This window comes from Oreochromis aureus, linkage group 3, assembly GCF_013358895.1.
Source record: "Oreochromis aureus strain Israel breed Guangdong linkage group 3, ZZ_aureus, whole genome shotgun sequence".
In the NCBI taxonomy this organism is placed as follows: Eukaryota; Metazoa; Chordata; class Actinopteri; order Cichliformes; family Cichlidae; genus Oreochromis; species Oreochromis aureus.
Window position 1 is genome coordinate 101415559 of NC_052944.1, and position 18232 is coordinate 101433790.

The window sequence follows — 18232 nt, forward strand, 5'->3', positions numbered from 1 at the left end:
CCTACGGTTAGAAATTCATGGCTGTTTGTTTGAGGGAAATTCTCACTATGAGAAATAGACTGCAAAAATCCTGTCTCTCTCTGTGCTGCATGTGTAAAAGCCTGCACTTGGTGCACCAGTTTTGGCGGAAAAAGCACACAGCCTCTCTGATTGGTGGATTCAAATTTAGCAGCTCCCAGGCTTGCAAGACTGACCTAGAAACATGCTGTTAACAGCCCCTGTTCACTTGCTGCTGCTGCTGCTGCTGCTGCTGTGTGTGTGTGTGTGTGTGTGTGTGTGTGTGTGTGTGTGAGAGAGAGAGAGAGAGAGAGATACACAGAAAGACCCCTTTTAGGGTAGCATCTCATGGTTGGATAAAAATGTAATATATTCAGACTGGTTGACTGGCATAGACCCTGCCTGTGTGTCTCTCTCTGTACATTTGTGTATCTATATTTGATTTCTTATGTATCTGTTGACTGTTCTTATTTGTTTTTCTTCTAAATGTATTTTTGTTTTATTTTTCACAGGTGAATAACAAATAGTTTTCAGCGAACTTAACCATGTTCCTTTTATTCAGCTTGTCATTTTACCTTTCCAATATTTTCACTTAAGTTATTACTATTCTGCTCAATCATAGTATCTCTTCTAAATCATTGTTATTAAGCTATATTGTAGGATTTCTGCTAAATCATAGTATTTCTACTGTATTATATTTTCTTTCTAAATATAGCATTTCTGCTATAGAATAGTATTTCTGCTATGTTATAATATTTGTGCTAAACTGGAGTATTTTTGTTAAAACATAGTATTCATATAAAATAAAAATATTCATAGTATATTACAGTGTCTCTGGTAAATCACAGCATTTCTGCTATGTTGTACTGTTTTTCTAAATCATAGTATTTCTGTAATGTTTAAGAATGTCTGGCTAAATATATTCTTTCTGTTATCTTATACAATTTCTCCTAAATTCTTGTATTTTTGAGAAGTTATCGTGTTTCTGGTAAGTTACAATATTTCTGCTAAGTTCTGCTATGCTATTGTATTTCTGCCAAGCATTATGTTTCCTCTAAGATATTGCAGTTCTGCTAAGTCACTACATTTTAGCAAAGTTCCTTTGCTTCTGCAAAGTTTTTACAATTTCTGCAACTTTTCAGCTTTTTCAGCTAGTTTCAGCTGACAGCTTCAGCATTCCAGCATCCACACTGCATTTTCGCAGGAAATGCAAATTTTTCTAGTTGTGTGGATGCCCTTAAAGGGCTTCCACACTATTGAGTTCCTGTTTCTCTTTATTGTGTGGATGCCCTAAAGGGCTTCCACACTATTGTTTTCCTGTTTCTCTTTCTTCTTTATTATTATTCCCCTAGTTGCTTCCGTACACTTTTTGGTACTTATCTACTCCCTCAGTTTTCAGCCGATTTTCTCCGTTCAAACTCTAAACTGTTCTGCTCTTTCTGCTAATGCCGGCTATGACTTTTGGTGTTTATTACTGTTATACTTTTTAAAATATTACACTTTTTTCCTTTAATTTGTCCCATTGAAATGAATGGGAAACTTCCACAATTCTGCTAAAACTTGCTTGTTTTTGAAACTTAACTACTTTGTCATACTTTCACCTAGAAACTCCATTCAAACTTTAAAATGTTCTCAGACTATTGGGCTATTCCTGAATGATTCAGCTTTTTCAGATCTTCTACCGTTTTAATTTTATACCTCTTTAAGTTTTCAGTTGCAAAATTGTGATTTTTCAGAAAATACATGCGTTGCTATGGTTGCTATGCAATTAAGTCAGAGTGAGTGCTGGTCCGTTCTGAATTTTCTCTTCATGTCTAAACAACTTCTTGCTACTGACTCAATTTCCACTCAACCCCACAAATTATACATCAAAACGTAGGTATTTTTGCTGGCTTTCAGACAATGTCACTATCTTTATTGTGAGATTTACCGTTTTTTGCAATTTGCCTCGGAGTGACACAAGGTCTCAATACTCCCATTCAAAGTCTATGTGGGAGGTTTTGAAATTCAGAGCTGAAATTCTGTAACGGGAGGCATTTTAAAATCGCCATATCTCTTTAACAAAGCAAAGTTAGGACATGAGGCTTGTGCCAATATATCTTCAGACACTGCTGACACTCACAGTGGAAGCAGTTTTTACAATTATCTTACCGTTGAGCAATGAATTACGTTTGTTTGAGGGTGGAAATCTGTCCTTCTCTCAGTCTTCAAACTCTGGAAATGAAGCCGTTTCTTCTCTCGTCATATCTCCGCGACGGAGGTAGAACGAGCTATGAAAATCGCAGTCAAAATACACCAAAGTCCGCTGATTCACCCAGTACAAGAATTATGCTGCTAGCCCTCCTAGTTTTTGAGTTACACGACGTTTTGTAACTCCAAAAAGCGGCGTTTTTCGCCTCTCACCGCGATCTATTTTCTGACTGCCCAAGTATCTGTCTTTCAGACCGCCGCCCCTTTTCAGGTGGCGCAATCAGTAATGACACGGCTCTGCAGCTCAAAGGTCGTTGGTTCAATCCCACCTTGGTCCACGTTTTTTTTTTCACTACAAATTTATACACTATTACAGACCTGTAATTTATATTGCTAATTTATTACAATTCTGCAAAGTTTTATGATTTTAGCAGCTTTTCTAATATGGACCTCAGATTCTTGTTAACGCTCCATGGCAGAAACAAGTACACAGCCTGATGAAGCAGACTGAGGCAGTACCTCTGATTGGTGAATTTGAGCAGAACCAGGTCGTTCTTTCATTTCATTTCTTTATTTATTTCACACATGGTTCAACAGTGTTTCTTTTTCTACATACAGAACCTTCTGCCTCTTTTCAGCAGAAATTCTGCTCATTCACCTCATCTCTTGTGTTGGAGTGCCCTCTTGTGGCGCCTTTTGGGTAGTGCCTTAGTAAACGTGAACACTGCAAAGAAGTGGTATCAGACTGGTTTGTAGTGGAGGAATTTGTTGCCAGTTTCTTTCATCTTTAATCCGTATTCATGTTGTAATGTAGTAGTACCACAATATGGCAGAAAGTCTATGTTTTGGCACAAATACTTTGATTTAGTATACTTTAGCTTCTTCAGCTTCTTCACCCTTTTCAGCAAAATTTTCATTTTTTTCACCCTTTTCAGCACAAATTCCAGCTTTTTTGGCTGTATTCAGAAAAAAGACAACTCTTTTGAGCAGAAACTCTGCTGATTCATCTCTTTTCAGCGCAAGTTTCTGCTTCTTTGCCTCTTTTCTGCAGAAATTCTGCTGATTCACCTCTTTTCTGCAAAATTTTCAGCCTTTTCACCTCTTATCAGCTTCTGCTCATTTCAGCAGAATTGTCCGTCTCTCCACCTCTTCTTTGTAAGAGTGACCTTGGCTCAGGGAAATGAATAGCCACCTTTGAGCAGAAATTCTGCTGATTCATCTCTTTTCAGCGCAAGTTATTGCTTCTTTACCTCTTTTCAGCTGAAATTCTGCTGATTTACCTGTTTTCTGCAAAATTTTCAGCCTTTTCACCTCTTCTCAGCACAATTCTCAGCAGCTTCTGCTCATTTTAGCAGAATTGTCGGTCTCTCCTCCTGTTTTTCGAGAGAATGAGTTTAGCTCAGTGAGATGAGTAGCTGCCTTGATACCAGGAGGGCCAGGTTTGAATCCTGCTCAGGGCGACATGTTTTTTTTCACCACCATGCAACTTTTCAGCTTTTTCAGCTTTTCAGCAGACAGCTTCAGCGTTAAGGCATCCACACAGCATTTTCGCAGGAAATGCAAATTTTTCTAGTTCTTTATTATTATTATTCTTCTAGTTGCTTCCGTACACTTTTTGGCACTTAACTACTTCCTCAGTTTTCAGCCGATTTTCTCAGTTCAAACTCTATACTGTTCTGCTCTTTCTGCTCTTTCCGGCAATGACTTTTGGTGTTTATTACTGTTATACTTTTTAAAATATTACACTTTTTTCCTTTAATTTGTCCCATTGAAATGAATGGAAAACTTCCACAATTCTGCTAAAACTTGCTTGTCTTTGAAACTTAACTACTTTGTCATACTTTCACCTAGAAACTCCATTCAAACTTTAAAATGTTCTCAGACTATTGGGCTATTCCTGAATGATTCAGCTTTTTCAGATCTTCTACCGTTTTAATTTTATACCTCTTTAAGTTTTCAGTTGCAAAATTGTGATTTTTCAGAAAATACATGCGTTGTTATGGTTGCTATGCACTTGGCTTCCAGTGTGCCACTGTAGGTTTCGCAGTCTTCTCTTCATGTCCGAACAACTTCTTGCTACTTGCTCAATTTTCACTCAACTTCCACAAATTATACATCAAAACGTAGGCATTTTTGCTGGCTTTCCGAAAATGTCACCATCATTGTTGTGAGATTTATAGAATTTTGGCAAATCTCCTCAGACCAACACAAAGTCTGAAAACTCTCAATAGAAAGTCAATGGAGAGTTTGTTCAAAATCACCGCTTGATTTCTGTAATGAGAGGCATATTCGAATCGTCATATCTCCTTAACGAAGCGAAGTTAAAACATGAGGCTTGTCCCAGTATATCTTCAGACACTCCTGACGCTCACAATTCAAAAATTTTTTTCTCACCTATTACCGTTCTGAGATGAGTTACACTTGTTTGAGGGTAGGAAATTAGTCCTTTCGCTCAGATTTCTTCAGATTTCAAACTCTGGAAATGAGGCACTTTTTCTCTCGTCATATCTTTTGATGGATTTCCACAGAGACCTGAAAATTTCCATGACTGTTCACCAAAGCCTGCTGTCTCTTACGGTGAAAGAATGATATCGATACTCCAAATAGATTTAGAGTTAGAAAGCGTTGTTTGAGGGCAAGTCAAGGCAGTTTTCGCTTGCCTCTACTCAGTTATGGTGCATTACAAGTCAAATATCTTTAATAATTCATATTTTAATGATAAATTGTAAACACTTGAAGATTCCCCATCTCTTCTGAACAAAACGGTGTAAGAATGACCGTTCTGGCCCCTCGGTTAGGAAATTATGGCCATTTGTTTGAGAGGAATCCTCACTATGAGAAATACACTGCAGAAATCCTGTCTCTCTCTGTGCTGAGTGTGTAAAACGGCTGCACCTGTTTTGGCGGAAAAAGTACACAGCCTCTCTGATTGGTGGATTCAAATTTAGCAGCTCCCAGGCTGCTTGACTGACCTAGAAACTTGCTTGTCTCTCCTGTGTGTGTGTGTGTGTGTGTGTGTGACAGAGAGAGAGAAAGGGAGGCGAGAGAGAGTTTTTATGGGAGCATCTTATTATATGATTTAAATTCAATATATTTAGACTGGTTGACTGAATTTGATCCTGTGTGTGTCTCTCTCTGTGCATGTGTGTTTCCATATGTGTCCATATTTGTGATTGTGTCACTGTTATACTTTTTTTTGCTGATTTTTTCATTTAACAATTACATTTGAGGGACCCTTAGCATGTTCAGGATTCTTTCAGCTGTCCATTTTGCTTTTCCAATTTTTCTATTTAAGTTATTACTATTGTGTTGAGTCATAGCATTTCTGCTGCTTTTCAGTATTTGTGCTAAATACAGCATTTCTGCTAAATCATACTATGTCTGCTATTTTATCAGATTTGTGCTAAATACAGCATTTCTGCTAAATCATACTCTTTCTGCTATTTCATAAGATTTGTGCTAAATATAGTGTTTCTGCTATTTCTGCCAAATTTAGTATTTTTGATTAATTAGGGTTTTTCTACCAAATCATAGTACAGTTTTACTGCTTTTTATAGGATTTTTAGAGGATATTTATATTGCTTAATATAGTATTTCTGCTTTTTATAGGATTTGTGCTTAATATAGTTTTTCTAAAAATGTAGTATTTATGCTTAATCATACTATTTCTATATATTTCTGCCAGGTCCCCAGGCAGCTAATCCTCTGTGAGGACTGATACATACAAATACATATCAGGGCCTGCACGGCTTCCCAGCCAGCCAATCATATCTGGGGTCTGCCCTTTCTTCTCTCGTCATATCTCAGCGACAGATGTACAAAGAGCAATGCAAATCACAGTCAAAGTACACCAAAGTCCGCTGATTCACCCAGTACAAGAATTATGCTTCTAGTCCACCTAGTTTTTGAGTTACACGACGTTTTGTAACTGCAAAAAAAGCGGCGTTTTTTGCTCTCACCGCAATCTGATTCTGACTGCTCATCACCCTGTTTTCCAGGCGCTCGCTCTCTTTCCCAGTGGCGCAGCTGGTAATGACACAGGTCTGCAACCCAAAGGTCGTGGGTTCAATTACACCTTGGGCAACATGTGTTTTTTCCCTACAAATTAATACACTATCACACACCACTAATTCATATTCATTATTTATTACAATTCTGCAACCTTTTATGATTTTAGCAGCTTTTGTAATATGGACCTCAGATTCTTGTTAACACTCCATGGCACAAATACTGTTCCCTTTAGGCTCTGTGTGTGTGTGTGTGTGTGTGTGTGTGTGTGTGTGTGTGTGTGTGTGTGTGAGAGAGAGAGAGAGAGAGAGAGAGCCTTTTGATGGGAGCATCTTATTATATCACTTAAATTCAATATATTTAGACTGGTTGACTGAATTTGATCCTGTGTGTGTCTCTCTGTGCATGTGTGTTTCCATATGTGCCCATATTTGTGATTGTGTGACTGTTATACTTTTTTTGCTGATTTTTTTTTTTTTCAATTAACAATTAGATTTGAGGGACCCTTAGCATGTTCAGGATTTTTCCAGCTGTCCATTTTGCTTTTCCAATTTTTCTATAAGTTATTACTGTTGTGCTAAGTCATAGCATTTCTGCTGCTTTTCAGTAGTTGTGCTAAATACAGCATTTCTGCTAAATCATACTATTTCTGCTATTTTATGAGATTTGTGCCAAATACAGCATTTCTGCTAAATCATACTATTTCTGCTATTTCATAAGATTTGTACTAAATATAGTGTTTCTGCCAAATATAGTATTTCTGCTTAATTATAGTATTTCTGCCATTTTATAGTATTTGTGCTAAAACATAGTATTTCTACTAAATGTAGTATTTATGCTTAATCATACTATTTGTATATATTTCTGCCAGGTCCCCAGGCAGCTAATCCTCTGTGAGGACTGATACATATAAAATTTACATATCAGGGCCTGCACGGCTTCCCAGCCAGCCAATCATATCTGAGGTCTGCCCTTTCTTCTCTCGTCATATCTCAGCGACAGATGTACAAAGAGCAATGCAAATCACAGCCAAAGTACACGAAATGCGCTGATTCACCCAGTACAAGTATTATGCTTCTAGTCCACCTAGTTTTTGAGTTACACGACGTTTTGTAACTCCAAAAACAGCGTTTTCGCCTCTCACCGCAATCTAATTCTGACTGCTCATCACCCTGTTTTCCAGGCGCTCGCTCTCTTTCCAGGTGGTGCAGTTGGTAATGACACAGGTCTGCAACCCAAAGGTCGTGGGTTCAATTACACCTTGGGCAACATGTGTTTTTTCCCTACAAATTAATACACTATCACAGACCACTAATTCATATTCATCATTTATTACAATTCTGCAAACTTTTATGATTTTAGCAGCTTTTCTAATATGGACCTCAGATTCTTCTTAACACTCCATGGCACAAATACTGTTCCCTTTAGGCTCTGTGTATGTGTGTGTGTGTATCAATATTTCTCCCATTTTAAAGTATTACTCCTCCATAATTGTATTTCTGTTAAATCAGAGTACTTTTACTACATCTTAGTACTTCTGCTCAATCATAGTATTTCTGCTAAATCATAGTATTTTGCCAAATTATGGTTTTTGTGCCAAATCATAACATTTGTTTTATGTTATAGTATTACTACTAAGTGGAGGAATTTCTGTCATGTTACAGTATATGTGCTGATTACAGTATTTCTGCTAAATCATAGTATTTCTACTATATTATATTTTTCTTTCTAAATATAGCATTTCTGCTATATAATTGTATTACTGCTATGTTATAATATTTGTGCTAAACCAGAGTATTTCTGCTGAAACATAGTATTTCTGCCGAATGATAGTATTTCTGTCAAATTACAGTATTTGTGCTAAAACATAGTATTTTTTTTAAATTTCAATATTAATAGTAAATTACAGTGTCTCTGGTAAATCGCAGCATTTCTGCTATGTTGTACTGTTTTTTTCTAAATCATAGTATTTCTGTAATGTTTAAGAATGTTTGGCTAAATATATTCTTTCTGTTATCTTATACTATTTCTCCTAAATTCTTGTATTTTTGAGAAGTTATCATGTTTCTGGTAAGTTACAATATTTCTGCTAAGTTCTGCTATGCTATTGTATTTCTGCCAAGTATTATGTTTCCTCTAAGATATTACAGTTCTGCTAAGTTACTACATTTTAGCAAAGTTCCTTTGCTTCTGCAAAGTTTTTACAATTTCTGCAACTTTTCAGCTTTTTCAGCTATTTTCAGCAGATAGGTTCAGCTTTAAGCATCCACACTGCATTTTCGCAGGAAATGCAAATTTTTCTAGTTGTGTGGATGCTGGAGGCATCCACACTATTGAGTTCCTGTTTCTCTTTATTCTTTATTATTATTGTGTGGATGCTTTAAGCATCCACACTATTGAGTTCCTGTTTCTCTTTATTCTTTATACTTTATTATTATTATTCTAGTTGCCACTTTTTCACTTTTTTTGGCACTTAACTACTTCCACAATTTTCAGCCGATTTTCACCGTTCAAATTTTAAACTATTCTGCTATTTCTGCTAATGATCGCTATATCTTTTGGTGTTTATTACTGTTATACTTTTTAAAATATTACACTTTTTTCCTTTAATTTGTCCCATTGAAATGAATGGGAAACTTCTGCAATTCTGCTAAATTTTGCTTGTTTTTGAAACTTAACTACTTTTTCCTACTTTCACGTAGAACAACCATTCAAACTTTAAAATGTTCTCAAATTATTGGGCTATTCAGGAATAAATCAGATTTTTCAAATCTTTTACCGTTTATTTTTTATGCCTCTTAAAGTTTTGAGTTGGAAAATTGTGATTTTCACAAAATACATGCGCGTTGTTATGGTTGCTATGCACTTGGCTTCCAGTGTGCCACTGTAGGTTTCGCAGTCTTCTCTTCATGTCCGAACAACTTCTTGCTACTTGCTCAATTTTCACTCAACTTCCACAAATTATACATCAAAACGTAGGTATTTTTGCTGGCTTTCCGAAAATGTCACCATCATTGTTGTGAGACTTATAGAATTTTGGCAAATCTCCTCAGAGCAACACAAAGTCTGAAAACTCTCCATAGAAAGTCAATGGAGAGTTTGTTCAAAATCACCGCTTGATTTCTGTAATGAGAGGCATATTCGAATCGTCATATATCCTTAACGAAGCCGAAGTTAAAACATGAGGCTTGTCCCAGTATATCTTCAGACACTCCTGACGCTCACAATTCAAGAATTTTTTCTCACCTATTACCGTTCTGAGATGAGTTACACTTGTTTGAGCGTGGGAAATTAGTCCTTCGCTCAGATTTCTTCAGATTTCAAACTCTGAAATGAACCACTTTTTTCTCTCGTCATAACTTTTTGTTGGATTTCCACAGAGACCTGAAAATTTCCATGATTGTTCACCAAAGCCTGCTGTCTCTTACGGTGAAAAAATGATATTGATACTCCAAATAGATTTAGAGTTAGAAAGCGTTGTTTGAGGGCAAGTCAAGGCAGTTTTTGCTTTGCTCTACTCAGTTATGGTGCATTAGAAGTCAAATATCTTTAATAATTCATATTTTAATGATACATTGTCAACACTTTAAGATTCCCCATCTCTTCTGAACAAAAGCGGTGTAAGAATGACCGTTCTAGCCCCTATAGTTGGGAAATTATGGTCATTTGTTTGAGGGGAGTCGTCATTATGAGAAATAGACTGCAGAAATCCTGTGTCTCTCTGTGCTGCATACACCTGTTTTGGCGGGAAAAAGTGCACAGGCTCTCTGATTGGTGGATTCAAATTCAGCAGCTCCCAGGCTGCTTGACTGAGCTAAAACTTACTTCTCTCTCCTGTGTGTGTGTGTGTGTGTGTGTGTGTGTGTGTGTGTGTGTGTGTGTGTGTGTGTGTGTGTGTGTGTGTGTGTGAGACAGAGAGAGAGAGCGAGAGAGAGTTTTTATGGGAGCATCTTATTATATGATTTAAATTCAATATATTTAGACTGGTTGACTGAATTTGATCCTGTGTGTGTCTCTCTGTGCATGCGTGTTTCCATATGTGTCCATATTTGTGATTGTGTCACTGTTATACTTTTTTTTGCTGATTTTTTTCATTTAACAATTACATTTGAGGGACCCTTAGCATGTTCAGGATTCTTTCAGCTGTCCATTTTGCTTTTCCAATTTTTCTATTTAAGTTATTACTATTGTGTTGAGTCATAGCATTTCTGCTGCTTTTCAGTATTTGTGCTAAATACAGCATTTCTGCAAAATCATACTCTTTCTGCTATTTCATAAGATTTGTGCTAAATATAGTGTTTCTGCTATTTCTGCTAAATTTAGTATTTTTGATTTAATTAGGGTTTTCTACCAAATCATAGTACAGTTTTACTGCTTTTTATAGGATTTTTAGAGGATATTTATATTGCTTAATATAGTATTTCTGCTTTTTATAGGATTTGTGCTTAATATAGTTTTTCTAAAAATGTAGTATTTATGCTTAATCATACTATTTCTATATATTTCTGCCAGGTCCCCAGGCAGCTAATCCTCTGTGAGGACTGATACATACAAATACATATCAGGGCCTGCACGGCTTCCCAGCCAGCCAATCATATCTGGCGTCTGCCCTTTCTTCTCTCGTCATATCTCAGCGACAGATGTACAAAGAGCAATGCAAATCACAGTCAAAGTACACCAAAGTCCGCTGATTCACCCAGTACAAAATTATGCTTCTAGTCCACCTAGTTTTTGAGTTACATGACGTTTTGTAACTGCAAAAAACGGGGTTTTTCGCCTCTCACCGCAATCTGATTCTGACTGCTCATCACCCTGTTTTCCAGGCCTTCGCTCTCTTTCCCAGTGGCGCAGTTGGTAATGACACAGGTCTGCAACCCAAAGGTTGTGGGTTCAATTACACCTTGGGCAACATGTTTTTTTCCCTACAAATTAATACACTATCACAGACCACTAATTCATGTTCATCATTTATTACAATTCTGCAAACTTTTATGATTTTAGCAGCTTTTGTAATATGGACCTCAGATTCTTGTTAACACTCCATGGCACAAATACTGTTCCCTTTAGGCTGTGTGTGTGTGTGTGAGAGAGAGAGAGAGAGAGAGCGAGAGAGCCTTTTGATGGGACCATCTTATTATATCATTTAAATTCAATATATTTAAACTGGTTGACTGAATTTGGTCCTGTGTGTGTCTCTCTGTGCATGTGTGTTTCCATATGTGCCCATATTTGTGATTGTGTGACTGTTATACTTTTTTTGCTGATTTTTTTTTCAATTAACAATTAGATTTGAGGGACCCTTAGCATGTTCAGGATTTTCCAGCTGTCCATTTTGCTTTTCCAATTTTTCTATAAGTTATTACTGTTGTGCTAAATCATAGCATTTCTGCTGCTTTTCAGTATTTGTGCTAAATACAGTATTTCTGCTAAATCATACTATTTCTGCTATTTTATGAGATTTGTGCCAAATACAGCATTTCTGCTAAATCATACTATTTCTGCTATTTCATAAGATTTGTGCCAAATACAGCATTTCTGCTAAATCATACTATTTCTGCTATTTCATAAGATTTGTACTAAATATAGTGTTTCTGCCAAATATAGTATTTCTGCTTAATTATAGTATTTCTGCCATTTTATCGTATTTGTGCTAAAACATAGTATTTCTACTAAATGTAGTATTTATGCTTAATCATACTATTTGTATATATTTCTGCCAGGTCCCCAGGCAGCCAATCCTCTGTGAGGACTGATACATATAAAATTTACATATCAGGGCCTGCACGGCTTCCCAGCCAGCCAATCATATCTGAGGTCTGCCTTTTCTTCTCTCGTCATATCTCAGCGACAGATGTACAAAGAGCAATGCAAATCACAGCCAAAGTACACGAAAGTCCGCTGATTCACCCAGTACAAGAATTATGCTTCTAGTCCACCTAGTTTTTGAGTTACACGACGTTTTGTAACTCCAAAAAAACAGCGTTTTTCGCCTCTCACCGCAATCTAATTCTGACTGCTCATCACCCTGTTTCCCAGTGGCGCAGTTGGTAATGACACAGGTCTGCAACCCAAAGGTCGTGGGTTCAATTACACCTTGGGCAACATGTTTTTTTTCCCTACAAATTAATACACTATCACAGACCACTAATTCATATTCATCAATTTGATATTTGATATACCTTTATTAGTCCCACAAGGGGGAATTTATATGATTACAACCATTATGTTTTAGAAAAAAAGAAATAAATGTGCATTGAACACTCAGGGGTCACTGTTAAAAAGTCTCATGGCAGTGGGGTTAAAGGACCTCCTGAACCTCTTGAGTCCTGCAGAGCAGTGAGATGAGCCTCTGCAGCTCCTACTGTCCTGAAGACTGTTCTTATTACTGCAGTCAGTTACATAAATCTATCTATCTATGTATAATACAGTACATTTTAACATACTGACCTTATGTTTATTTATGTCTTTTAACCATTATTTCAAATTCACAGAATCCTGTTTGAAACATTTAATGAACTTATAGAATTAAATTTCTGCATGTTGTTTTTGTTGCAAAAAAAATCTAGTATAATAATATTTAAATTTACATATATTTTCACGTTTTCAATGCCAATTTTGTGTAATGGCAAAGTTTCCCACTACCCGTGAATGCCTCTTTTTTATGTCTCTGGCTGACTCCTTAATCTCCGCCCAGTCTCTGCTCCATCCCTGCCGGTAAGCCTGCTTCTCTGTCTCTCTTCTCTGAAATAAAATGTCTATAAGCTGTTTGAGTGATTTACCGAGTTGTTGTTAGTGAGTTATGAAGCCAGTCAAGTATAAGTCATGTTAAAGTAACACAATGGCTGCTTTTTAGTGAAACGTTGTAATTTTAGTATTTAAAAGGAGTGTTTGGTATGCCCCTAAGCGCTAACGCCTAGCCTAGCTCCTATAGGCCTAGTGTGAAATTAATATGGTTCATTTGATTGTTTAATACAGTTATTGTGTTGTATTTGGTTCATTCAGTGTGTTAGTGTTTCTGAGTCTCTTAGGGAAGCTGAAGTTAGTTCTCCTCTTCACAAATCAGTCAGTTAAAACGGCCTCATTCTATAGGTTGTAAGGTAATGAGCCGCCATTTTAGAACCACTGATTAGCTGCTGGAGCAGCAGGGTCGGCAACTTCAAAGGAGCCATTTTACCGCCTCTGACTGAAAGCCGGGAGAAAAAGAGTCACGTGCCTGTGCCGGTGTGTCTGTGTTGTGGGTTAATTAACAGAAGGGAGCAATAGAGTGAGGATAAAACACATAATATAAGAATAATGACATTTCTTAACAAGAAGAAGTTTTTTAATTAATCAATTTTAGTTTTTAGTTAAATTTTTAAGAACTGTTTAACAAACACTTGTTTGTACAGGTTGTTTTTTTTTAAATAAAACCTACACCTGCAGCTCTGTTTAACTTCTCACTTTGTGAAAAATTAATGAAATCTAAAAAGGCCACCTTCAAATAAATAAAATGCAGCAGTGCACCATTAATATTATAAATATGATATGTAGATATTTAAAACAACAGCATATTAAATGATACTGTGTGCAGGTAATATTTTTAGGAAGCAGAATTTGAATGCAGACCAACTCAAATGTTGAAGCCTACAAAAATATCATCCAAGCTTTCATTTATGATTGTTCATGCTTTGAAATTGTGATGTCAGAATTTGATAAAGTGTGCAGTGCTAGGTGTAGCAAATCACTGCTTATGAAATCTACTGTGTTATCTAATAGCACCAAACTAATAGAGCTATCACATAACTGAGAAACTTGTGTGGCTTATTACAAATGGATGAAACCACATTTTACCTTAATGAAGACAGTAATATTTAATAAGGTGTAGAAAAAAGAGGTGAGTTGTTTGTTGCTGTGGTAAACAAAAAAGTGTACTGAATCTTTTGGACTACACAGAGTGATGCAGTATTGACTCTGATGCTGATTTGAGTTGTCTCATTCTGTATTTTTGTGCTTTGTCTTTTGTTACACAGAGTGAACGAGATCTTTGGTTTTGCCTTTGCTGGTAAGTTAACAGTGATTGTAACTGAAGCAGTATGAACCTGGCATTGTGTAGCACATTTGACGACTTACATACAGTAGTTTGACTTTTTGTGATACGTTTCCATTTACTGATTGGCAAAAACACAAGATTTGTGACCTGTAGCAGCAAAGCCCCACACAGGGCCTCTGACTGTCCCTGAAAATGTCCCTGAAGTTTAGTAGCCCATTTATGTATGATTTAAATTTCATATGGCTTATTGAATTCAAACAGTTAAATGTCAGATGTCTTTATCCAGGTGTTCATTTTGTCCTTATGTTTGTGGATTTAAGTAGCAGACAAAACAATGAAAGTGTTTTAGGAGAGTCCGTATAAGTGGTGGCTCAAACACTTAAGAGCTGCACAGGTATTGATTCATATTGTCTCTCAAATTCTGCTGATGTATTATATTAAAGTCAGAACACTGTAGAAGTACTTTGCCTCACTCGGTATAAGTAATAGCTTTAACAGTTAAGCAATAATAAAAACGAAGAGAACCAGAGGTGTGAGTGGACATTGTTAGGTAAATTACAGCCAGTGTGTCTAATTAGTTTATTACTTATTTAGTGAATATAATGATTTTACAATTAAATAGAAATGTTGCCAAAAAGGGACATTGCAAAATACATAAATATTCCTAGCAACGGGTACAATGAAAGGACTTTTTAGTGTAATATTTTAGGACATTTAATTTTAATCACAAACATTCTGCACCTCTGTTATTGTAACATGTCAATATTTACATGTAAAACCTCATCATGTAAAACATGATGAGGTTTTCTGTTGCTTCTGATTACAAGAATTACTTTGTATTTAATGTTTTTAACCTGAAAGGACATTAAAAGTTTTGATTTTTCACACTTTATTAGCACTGACCTGTTGTAGAAAATGTTTGAGCCACAAGGCTTCTGTGTAGGAAATATTTGGTGTATCCTGCACTTGTGCCAACAAATATTGGTGCCTGTTCTTTGCATTTCTGTAGTAATAATGCTTTTATTACACATGCTAAAGCCATGTGAGACCCTGCAGTTCAATTATCTCCTCTTCAGACTACAGTAAACTTAAAAAGCTTAAAGTAATTTAGGATTTTACTAGTTAATTTGTGTCACAGTAAATTGGATTGTGTGTGAAGAGGCTCAACAGTCTGAATCATCTAACAGTGATCTGATGAATTGTTTCCTTTCTCTAGACTGCTGATCTGATCGTCTCAAGTCTGGTAAGTAAAGGTTTTTCTGAGGTGCAGTGCTGGGAAATGTTTCTCATGATAGGAGATTCAGTGTAGTGGTGTGAGTGAGCACAGCTATTGGTGATCATCAAAAGTCATCAAATCCTAGTAAAGTCTGTGTAAACATTTCCAGACCTACAGAGGTCCGTAGGTTATTGTAGCAGCACATATTTTTTCACATTAGAGCAGCTCATGAACAGCAGTTTAGGTACAATTAAGTCTTCAAATAGGGCCTTGTGGTTTTCAAAAGCTTCTTTCCTTCAATAATTAAGTCACTGTCTGAAAACTGCTCTTTGAATTAGTCTTTTATAATTAAAGATTTTGTTGATGACTGGAAACAATCAAAAGCACAGATACAGCATTCATTTCTGTATTTTATGGTTAAATGATCTACAAAGAAATTATGGTCATATATATTTTTAATTAGGCCTTTAAATCGGTCATTATAAGTATGTCCTAGATTTAGTGGAGTGCTTATGGCTGTGTATTAAACATACCCCAAATGTGACTGAAATATGTAGAAACAGTATTGTTTACTTTTATGTTAACGGTAATGTACTGTATTTTTCGGGTTATAAAGGCGTATGCAGCTAACCAAATATTCAGATAACTCAAACTATTCAACTCATTCACAGTAACTCTCAACATTTTCAGTGGTAACACATAACAATACACTAACTTTTTCTGTTCAGTCCTCTTCCACAAATCTATCAAATTCTTCATGGATTGATCGGTTTGAAATCTGCTTCAAATCGCATGTCTCTAAACAGGTGCCAGATTCTCATACACACACCATAATATTATGTTTAAGGACAATAGGAATTACTCCATGAGGCACCTGACTACTGTAGCTGTAATGCTCCAACAATCCATCAAGCGCTGCAGCTTTGTAGCTTTCAAAGTCGTACTAAAACATTTTGACAGATGTTTGAGCGCCGTGTAACACATAAAATTGGTTTGAGGTCAGCAAGCACAGCCAGAATTAATACATACGGTAAACTGTTGATTTTTGAGAAAATTAAAGGCTTTTAAATGTGCCTTATAGTCAGAAAAATACTTGGAAGCCATGTTTATTGAAAATATGCCTAATTCCAGTCTCTTTCTGTCTTACAGGTGACCTGCTGCAGAATACCCTCTCCTCTATCATTAACAAGCAATTCAGTCTGTCCTATCACTCTCCCTCTCCCTGCTCCATCTTTTTGACAAGCCATTCTATCTTCTATCATTTCTCCGCCATGAGCTCTATCTAAGTTGACAAGCTTGAACCTGAGTTGAAACGCAAATCCTGTGACTTGAAATCAAGTTTTACCAGAATCTAAGTTTTGGAATTGAAGTTACCAGAACTTAGATCGATCTGTTTTCAGAATTCTGAGAGATCTCTGCTCTCACTGCTCCATCTTTCCTGTCGTTAAACTCTCTCACATCCAGTCATTTTGCTGGAAATCACAAGTAGAAACTTGAAATTACAGTAGTAGAATTACACTACAGTAGAACTCACAGTAGAAACTACTTACACAGTCCTACATTTGTCATTTTAATTTTTACATTACACTTTGGAATAAACACTGATAGCTTGGCTTACGTGTGCAGTTACTTTGATAAATTATATAAAATACACACCTTTTTCAAGGTTTATTTGTAATAAGATAATCTGGTTATTTTGTAATACATACATTCAGACTGTTATATTCACATAGATAATAAATTGGATTCAAATATATTTTTCAAGTCTGTTTCATTGGCTATAACATTTGACTGCAAGTTTATACTATTATTATTTAAGGACAAACCCTTTTTGTCACTCTGTAAGTATTCAGTTACAATTGTCATCTAGAGGCTGCCCTGAGAACCCAGACTTCCTGTTTCCTGACTGCTGCAGAACATCCAGCTGAAGAATCTTCATCGCCTGTCATCTGATCACCACACCATCACTCATATTTGCTTAAAATATTAGATATCTTAAAGATTTACACAAAGTCTACTTAAAAGTTAAGAGTTTTATTATAGACTGTTGATTGTTGAGATTTATTCTGTATATTGCTTTACAGAAGTATAGACCTATTTGTTATCCAGTCTGGTTAAAAAAATAGAAGTAACAATATACAGTTTTTGAAAAAGCTACAATAAAACTGTTTTAAAGAACTTTCAATAAGTTTTATATAGAGTTTGTATTTAAGTCAGCCTTTTACATCAATTACATAGTTATAAGAACACTTTACCATTTGTATAGTTTACATTTCTCCATTTAATAGATTAGTTTTTCAGTGTATACAGGTTGAATTTTGTTTACATTTGTGTATAAATATAAGGTCCAGTTTGTACTTGCACAAAATGCCAAGGAAAGGTCAAAGGTCGCTGTCCCAGAAGCTTAGGCGGCAAAAGGAGAAGGAACAGGTAAATGTTTCTCAGAGTGGTGAGGAGGTAAAGGTGTCTGTTGCAAGTATTCCCAGTCCAGAAGTGCAGAGCAGTGCTCAGACAGCTGCAGTGTCTTATGCAGATGTGGTAAAGAGAGGTGTTTGCTCATCATCTGTGCCAAATGCTAAAGTACAGCAGGTAATCCAGACTGAACCCCAGGTAACTATGCAAACGCAGTGTGATGGAGAAACTCCAGGACCGTCTCATGTACAGATTACAAACAGTGAAACTCATCCACGAGTGAGTAGCATCTGTGCATCCCGAAGCCAGGCTTCTGCTAAGTATGGAAAGTACAGGAATCAGCAATGCATGGCGAACAGTTTGGTTTTCCTCTCATTCTT

At 36.3% G+C, this 18232-nt stretch overlaps 1 protein-coding gene and 1 long non-coding RNA gene across 2 annotated transcripts in view; one reads left to right on the plus strand and one right to left on the minus strand.

Moving 5' to 3' along the window:
* The window catches only part of LOC116324328 (ribonuclease inhibitor-like), a 73796-nt gene that overhangs the window by 30219 nt on the left and 25345 nt on the right, over positions 1 to 18232 (minus strand). The gene's annotated exons all lie outside the window — the stretch shown is intronic.
* Positions 14204 to 16746, plus strand: LOC120438675. Its single transcript, XR_005612031.1, has 3 exons — positions 14204 to 14236; positions 15441 to 15467; positions 16590 to 16746. It is a non-coding gene; the product is annotated as an uncharacterized LOC120438675 (long non-coding RNA).